This window comes from Thermobia domestica, unplaced genomic scaffold (assembly GCF_964235325.1).
Source record: "Thermobia domestica unplaced genomic scaffold, izTheDome1.hap1.1 HAP1_SCAFFOLD_430, whole genome shotgun sequence".
NCBI classification, from domain to species: domain Eukaryota; kingdom Metazoa; phylum Arthropoda; class Insecta; order Zygentoma; family Lepismatidae; genus Thermobia; species Thermobia domestica.
Window position 1 is genome coordinate 146,901 of NW_027656140.1, and position 8,404 is coordinate 155,304.

Sequence of the window (8,404 nt, forward strand, 5' to 3'; positions counted from 1 at the left end):
AATAAGATGTAAGTCATAGAAGGTGCGCAACTGAATTTGTTAATTCCACTTATCGATCTACCGAAGCACTTAGGCTAGGGTGACCAACCGTCCCGTAAAAACGGGATTGTCCCATTTTACACTACCATTCCCGGTGTCCCGAAAAATTCTCCCGGGACGTCAAAATGTCCCGTATTTACGTACATTGTGTACAAAAAATCTCTCCAATCGCTAAAATGTCTTAATTTATATTACTATTTTCTAAGCTATGTGACTATATTGGAATATATCTAATTACTATGAGCAACGTCATTACGACGTTTCCGATATTGGATGTGGTGGCTGCATTGTTTTCCCTCCTAGGCCTCCCCAATCCGCAGACGACAGTGCAAGAAGCTGAAAGTCTTATAAAGAACAAATGTAACTTATTTTTTCTCTCTGTTTCGGGCGGAGGAAGATTGAGACGCTGTCATCAGTACAGTACAGTGTTTTCGTGATTTGACTAAGATGTAACACACTACGAAAGGGGAACAAAGGTATAGAAGTATAAAAGTGAAAGTAAAAAGAAAATTAGTTGTAAGTGAAATAATGTTTAGAAGTAAAAAAATCAAATAAAGGGAGTTGGAATCCGATGCTGAGAGCAATAAAATCTATAAATCCTGTTATTTGACAGATTTGATCCTCCAGCCACAAACTCGATACATGAATTTAACATTGTCGTTGCCTATTTTTTTGTAGAGTAATATTATCTTCGGTCAGAGTGAGTTAAACTTTAAATCAAATAGGATGTGTTGCGGTTATTTTTTATTGGGAAAACGAATTGTTTATTCTGTTGCGTTCCGTACTATCTGCTTAACAATGCTTAAGCGTTTATGCAAGTTGAAGGAGGAGCATTCTAAGGAGTGGAACTATATTAAAAATGGACGTTTTGACAATGAAACTGAGTGCACAGTTTGCAGCAATATTTTTAGTATTGGACATAGTGGTCGTACAGATACACAACAACACACCAAATCAGTGAAACATAGGAACAGACTGAGTGCAGGAAGTTGCAACAAGTCTGTTAACAATTATTTTATACAAAAAGAATCAAATGAAGAAAGAAAAGTGAGAGCTTCTGAGTTAACTAAGGTCTACCACACGATAAAACATCACAATTTTCGGTCAAATGATCAATCGCATCGAAGTTCAGTTCTGCCAGTACAAAGTAATCGGCCATGATAATTGGTGTTTTAGCTCCATTTAGTTTAAAAACTAACATTGAAGAGATAAATAAATCTCCCTTTTATGTCATTTCAAGAGATGCGAGTAATCATAAAGCTACCAAACTCTTTTCTTTTGTAATTCAGGGTTTTTTTTTTTTTTTTTTTTTTTTTTTTTTTTTTTTTTTTTTTTTTTAACGACGGGGTAAAGTCAGAGTTGCTTCCTTGCCCTGTGAAACGTCAGACGAGATATCAACTGTAGATTTCTGTTTGAGCTGTATTGATGAGTTTAAGTTAAATAAAAACAGTTGCATTGCGTTTTGTGGTGACAATACAAACACAAATTTTGGTGGTTTGAATAGACAGTAAAAATGTAATGTGTTTACAAAATTGAAAGCGAATTTACATAGAAATATTGAAGGTGTGGGTTGTCCAGCACATGTCTTACATAACTGCGTACGATTAAGTTGTGACAGAAAGTATTGTTGTGAAGCTCTTCTCTTATTTTTCTGTATACGCGGTACGAACAGAGAGGCTAAAAGAATTTTGTGAAATAGTTGATATTGAATTTGAAACTATTTTGACACATTCCAAAACTCATTGGTTGTCTTTGAAGCCTACAGTAGGACGAATTTTAAAACTGTCTGATGCTTTGAAGGATTCTTTCTAAGCGAGGAGAAAGCTCCTAAGATTTTGCCTACGTTTTTAAATAATCCTTTAAGTGAAGCATATCTATGGTTTATCCATAGCCAGCTTAGTACTTACCACCACGGAATTCAGAAAAATTGAAGGAAATGCAAGAAGTGTTATGGAGGTCAATGATGTATTGGAAGGCATGCTTAAAGCTATATCTAAAAGAAAAGGGGAATAGTTTTTATCATTTAATATAAAATCCGTTCTTAAAATGAATGAAATTACGTAACAAGACAAAATCAACTTCAACAATGAAGTTAAAAGTTTTATGAAACCTGCATTGAATATCTAAGGAAATAGAGTGTATTGTTCTCTACTTTTTCAATATTCAAATAGATGCTGTTGAAGAGCATCCCCAGTTGGAGACAGGTTGAAGATAGTGTTGCTTACTTCAAGGAGAAAGGTATTGAAATAAATGATTCTTTGTTTTTCCATCAAATGGCTTCGTTGAAGGATTTTGTTAGTAATAATATAGAGTGGAGCGAAGAAGATAAAAAAAATAACACTCCAGTTCTACGAGAAGTTTGTTTGTTTTTTTCAAAACCTAGGTCTGAACAGCGCTAAGGATAGAAGTCAGTGGAGAGCTTTGGTGAACGCGGCATTGAACCTACAGGTTCCATAGGCCATAGAGTTAGTTAGTTAGGTCTGAACAGCACTCTGAATTTTTAAAGATATTTCAATATGTGTTTGGGGATCCCTGCCCATAATGGTAATACTGAAAGAATATTTTCACTCATGAACATTCAGTGGATAGACGAAAGAACAGGATGGGAGTGGAGACCTTTTCTGCAGTTGTTCAAGTACTATACAATTTAGAAATGGAGTCTTGTAACTTTTATAACTTTGTATTAGAGAAGAAGGAAGTTTAAAAGATGGCTATGACAACAGCTAAGTATTCTCATGAATCTACCTCATGAAACGAACTCATGTTTAGCATTACATTATTCTCATGAATATACCTCATGTTTTTCATTTTAATAAATTTATAAATGTTTCATATGTTTTTAGTAATGTTCTCAAATATTTCATTTTTTGTTAGCTGCTGATAATTACTTGTTATCTAATTAACTCCACAACCTTTTCAATAGGTTTTAAAACGAAAAAGTGTAAATGTGACCTTTTTTGTGTGAGATACAAAAAGAGAGGAAGAACGGAGAGCCTAAAAATATATATTTAGAGGAGAAACCTATCCAGAAATAAAAGGTGTCCCGTTTTTTCTAGTTGGCGATTTGGTCACCCTAACTTAGGCTATTTGCTGAAAAAAAAAGTAGAAATTCTACTGCGAGACTTTCCTAGAGTGTTAGTCGAGTCAACAAAATAACACGAAAGTTGTACTGTATGATTAATACAAAAGCAACTTATATGCTATTTTTGTCAAATTGATATTTCATTTTATTTATTTAACAATCATCAGACACAGCTCAGAGGCCATTTTTTACTGAATATCTAACAACAACAATAATAATGGAAAGTACTTGGAAGGGTATCGGCCAGGGCCTGTTTAATAGGTACTATCCGGGCATTTTCCTGGTAGACTGAGGAAAACCCTGGAAAATCCCAGTCAGCATGGTCGACAGCGGGTATATATACGGTGTATAGTAATGGCCGACATGATGGCAGTTAATATTTTCCCTCCAAACTTTATGGAATGCTTATCTCTTAGAAACACTATAATCGTTAGGAGTTGGAGTCCAATACAAAAGCTTCGCGACTCACCTAACACATTTTCACTACTTAAAAGTCAATCGTGATCCATAGGTTGAGATTATCTTATTTAAAAAAGAAAGAAAAGAGAAAAGAAACAAAGAACCTACGTAGTGAAAATTGTATTTCCGTACTCGTAATTCAACAGTTAATAAATGCATTCCTTTTGCTAGGGATGCGCACGAGACAAGATTTGAGACTGTCTCGACTCGAAAATATGCTGTAAAAGTGATGTCTCGACTCGAAAAATATATATTTTTCTATTGGAAGAGCTGTGTCTCGACTCGAATTTTGTCAGGAAAATTCTGTCTCGACTCGACTCGAATGCATCCCTACCTTTTGCATATATGAAACGAATTCTTTTAAATTTGAATCTAATATTATAATTTTGAAATAAAGGTATGGAGAAAGAGGAATAAACTTAAGTATTAAAAAGATGAAAGCAATAAAATATATAAACTTATGGTTTTACGTCCCACAAGTGAGGAGGTGCTAGGAAAAGATATATATATATAGTGTGTTTGTGTGTGTGGGTGGGTGGCTGTGTGTGTGTGTGTTTGGTGACATATATATGTATGTATATGTCACCAAAATTTCGAAATTAAAACTTCAATTAATTATTTATTTTCGTCTGCATCTCCATCAAATACAATACAATACATCGTTTCAACTAGAAAAATACTTGTCCCTATATTTTATCACCTGAAAAATTGTATTTTGCATGTAATCTTATCATGGCCATCGAAGTTTCTTTTTCATATTGCCAAAAACTATTCTTGGTGGACATGTAACCTTCTTGAAACGCAGTTCCTCAGTTATGCCCTGTAGGTAAAAGAGATGGACAGTTATTGAAAGTGGTGAATGAATTGGTGGAATGAAAGTGTGGGAGGAGGAAAGTGTGAGAGCCCCGAGAACACTAACAGATGCGATGTTTGTCCGCCACGAACTTACATGGCCTAGCGATTTGGATATATAAGCAATACAAGCTCTTTCCCACCACACTACCTTGCCAGGAGAACGATGGATTACGGAACGATGCCACCAATCGAAGCACAAGATCTCGAGTTTAATTTCTGTACTACTGTGGTTCAGATATCATTTTCAACTGTCATTCTTGTCCTATACAACGTAGCTTTTGACAATCAAGACAAGTCTTCTTTCGGGGGGAAAAGAACGACAAACTCGTTGATTCAGCAACAGAGAGGCTTCGTGCCTTCCAGTGGCTAACGAGAAAATGAAATGAAATCTTTGAGTTTTACGTCCCACGGTTATGCCGGTTAGGCTAAAGGAGACGGTGATGATGAGTAATGAATGAAATGGTGGAATGAAGAAAGTGGGAGGAAACGGGAGAACCCCGAGAAAACCCACACACACGGTGCTTGTCCACCACAAAGTTCACTTGGCGGGGGCTGGGATCGAACCCGGGACCCCAAGCACCAGAGGTGAACGCTCTACCACTGAGCCACCGCGGCCCCCGTGGCTAACGAGCTTGCTTTCTGTGCGCGTGGACTGGGTTTGATTTCCGGTGGAGGTAATCGATTTTGACAGAAACCCTAATAATAATTCGGATCCCACTTTAACAATAGATCCTACTTCTAGCCTCGTTTCTGAAAACGGACGGTAAACTCCAACCAACTCAATTCAATAGAGAAGTTTCAAATTGAATTGCACATGTAGTTTTCTTACAGTTCACGTTTAATACTATATGATCGTTAAACATCTTCGCAGTATAACGGAATATTTTTAAATACTACTATCACATACTTTAACTTTGTCGGATTAGGATTAGGAATTAGATTTCTGTACTTTCGGCATCTATGGCTATGTTAATCCCGTCACGTATGAGGAATGACGTCTCTCGGCGGTCACCATACCCGGTTAATTCGAGAGGAAGAAAGGGCTGAGGAAAAAGAAAGTGGCCTAGGATCATTATATTAGTACCATCCCAGTATTTCCTGGTGTGAATGCGAAAAAAAGTAGAAAAACGTCTTTAAGGATTTATGGCCTAGTAAAACTTTTCCTTTTTTCGACCGAATGTCCCTACGGGGAATCGAAAATCGAACGAAAGGCGGTTAACTTTGTCGAAATGGACCATTCTAATTTAGGTCGATCACGATCAACAAGCCTTATCCTCGGCGCTACCCCTATGGTGGAAGGAGGATCAGCAAGGTATTATAAAGAATGTAATTGCGATCTGTAGACGATATAAATACATTTTTCAGTTTAATATGAAAATGAAATGAAATTTTGAGTTTACGTCCCACGATTATGCCGGTTAGGCTAAAGGAGACGGTGATAATGAGTAATGAATGAAATGGTGGAATGAAGAAAGTGGGAGGAAACGGGAGAACCCCGAGAAAACCCACGCACACGGTGTTTGTCCACCACAAAGTTCACTTGGCGGGAGCAGGGTTTGAACCCGAGACCCCTAGCACCAGAGGTGAACGCTCTACCACTGAGCCACCGCGGCCCCTTTCAGTTTAATAGTCTGCATGGAGGTCTATCGGACTTCCACGCATCAGAACCAGTGCTGCCAGGTTAGGCCACAAGTAGCAAATTGGTCGTTTTTTTTATTTTTTTTAAGTATCTTCGCTACAAAAATTTAAAATTGGGCGAGACGCTACTCTTTGGGCTACTTTTGATTTTCTGCAGGCTGTAACTTAAGAATACGCTACTACTTTTTTATTATTATTTTCATAGTTAAGTTCACAATACATTACTGGTTTTGCATAATACAATATAGGTTTTATTTGTTGAATAATTTCATTCGCAATGATCAATAATTTTACTAAAATTAACATGTTCGATACTAGTTCAATTCTTGTTTTAGGTTTTTTTTTTTTTTTTTTTTTTTTTTTTTTTTTTTTTTAATCTTCAGATCTGACAACATTAGATATTTGTTGAGTTCGCACTGTTGCAGAGTTTCTGACCGTGTTGCTATTGTCTCAGCGAATGTCTAGTCACAGTAACTGAAAGGTGTTGTGTAAGCGTGAATATTGCAAATTTAATTGTGATGTGTATTATCCATCTTGACATAGGGGGCCGCGGTGCCTCAGTGGTAGAGCGTTCACCTCTGGTGCTTGGGGTCCCGGGTTCGATCCCAGCCCCGTCAAGTGAACTTTGTGGTGGACAAACACCGTGTGTGTGGGGGTTTTCTCGGGGTTCTCCCGTTTCCTCCCACTTTCTTCATTCCACCATTTCATTCATTACTCATCATCACCGTCTCCTCTAGCCTAACCGGCATATCCGTGGGACGTAAAACTCAAAGATTTCATTTCATTTTCACTTCCATCTTGACATAAAGGTTAAGTGGAGTGAATAGAATAAAAACTTCCGAAATTCATGGCTCTCAGATAAAGACTAATAGCAAATGATTTAATAAGTGAGGAATAACAGTGAGAAAACGTACAATAAACTTTGTACACAAAATTCAAGAGTAATACAATACCGACTTAAACAAATGTGCACATTCTTGGAAATCAAAAAGATTGCCTACTTTACGTCATCATCTGCTCAGTTTACTGCCCACTGCAGTTCTGCTGCACCTCACGTAGTACGTTGTTTGCCCAGAAGAAGAGATATCCACTGGAAGTGGAAGTTCAGAAGATAAGTGGAAGGGTATCCGCAGATCAAAGAAGAAGAGAAGTACAAAAGTAGAAGAAAAAGAAACGCAAGTGTAGATTACAATGAAAAACAAATAAGAAAGACAAGAGACTAGAAGAAAGGTAAGATGGCACATGACATGAGGCATTTAGAAGTAAAAGAAGATACGTTAATAATTTTGAGGTTTGATGCAACTAAGACATCGTACGAAAAGAATATGGCGGAGGAAACGCCTCAGCTAAAAGTTTGTGGTTTTCAAGGTCGATTCAAGAGTGGCTAGGACAATGATTAGGGACAAAGAGTAAAGAGAGAATTTTAGAAACATGAAACTTCTCCATTTTCCGAACAGACAGTATGTTAACCCCTTACACTAGGTGTGTATCTTTACTGCGGTTTTCATCGAGGTCAAAATATCACATTAGACTGCAGAATCATACCGAGTGCGCCTATATACTATAAAAATTTTGTCTCTAGATTTACTCCCAGAGAATAGAGAATCCTTTTAACGTGCTTAATATTCCACCATCCCAACAGCCCGGAGCTTCTTTCGCCGCCTGACATATATAGGATGGGCGGAAAGCAACTCTGAATTGTGAATTTCTAGTTATGTTATGTGTAGATAGCAATGAAAGTTATCTTGTTTTATAGACTAAAGTATTCCATTCCTTTCTGATTCTGTGAAGCTTTTTTTGTTCCTTTGAAACCACAGGAAGACCAGGACGGTTAAGCATTGAGGAGAGAACCAAAATTGCAGCAAGACTTGAGATGTGGTAGTCCGTAATTCAGGTCCAACTGTGGTGGAGGGGCCAACATGGGAGGCAAGCTGTTCTGGATGCAAAAACAGTTAAAAATTGCACAGAAAATTAATGACTACCAGAAGCGTGGTGGACATTTAAGAGACCAAGCAGGCCCTCGATTTCGGTACCAGAGGAAAAGGTGGCCACAGTGAGGGAGATGTTCGAGCGAAGCCGATCAAAATCAACAAAGCAATCTGCAAGACAGAGTGGCATTACTAGGGTTGCCAACTGGCCGGTTTTTGACAGGCCTGGCCGGAAATATTGATGATATTTTGATTAAAGCCGGTGACCGGTACAAACTTCTTACCAACCCAGTGGCGGATCCAGGGGGGGCGATCTGGGCAATCGCCCCCCCAGAAGAGGAAACTTCTTTTAATGTTATATATAAATAAAACCCATCCCAGAGTTTGAAGCTCTTAAAAGTAG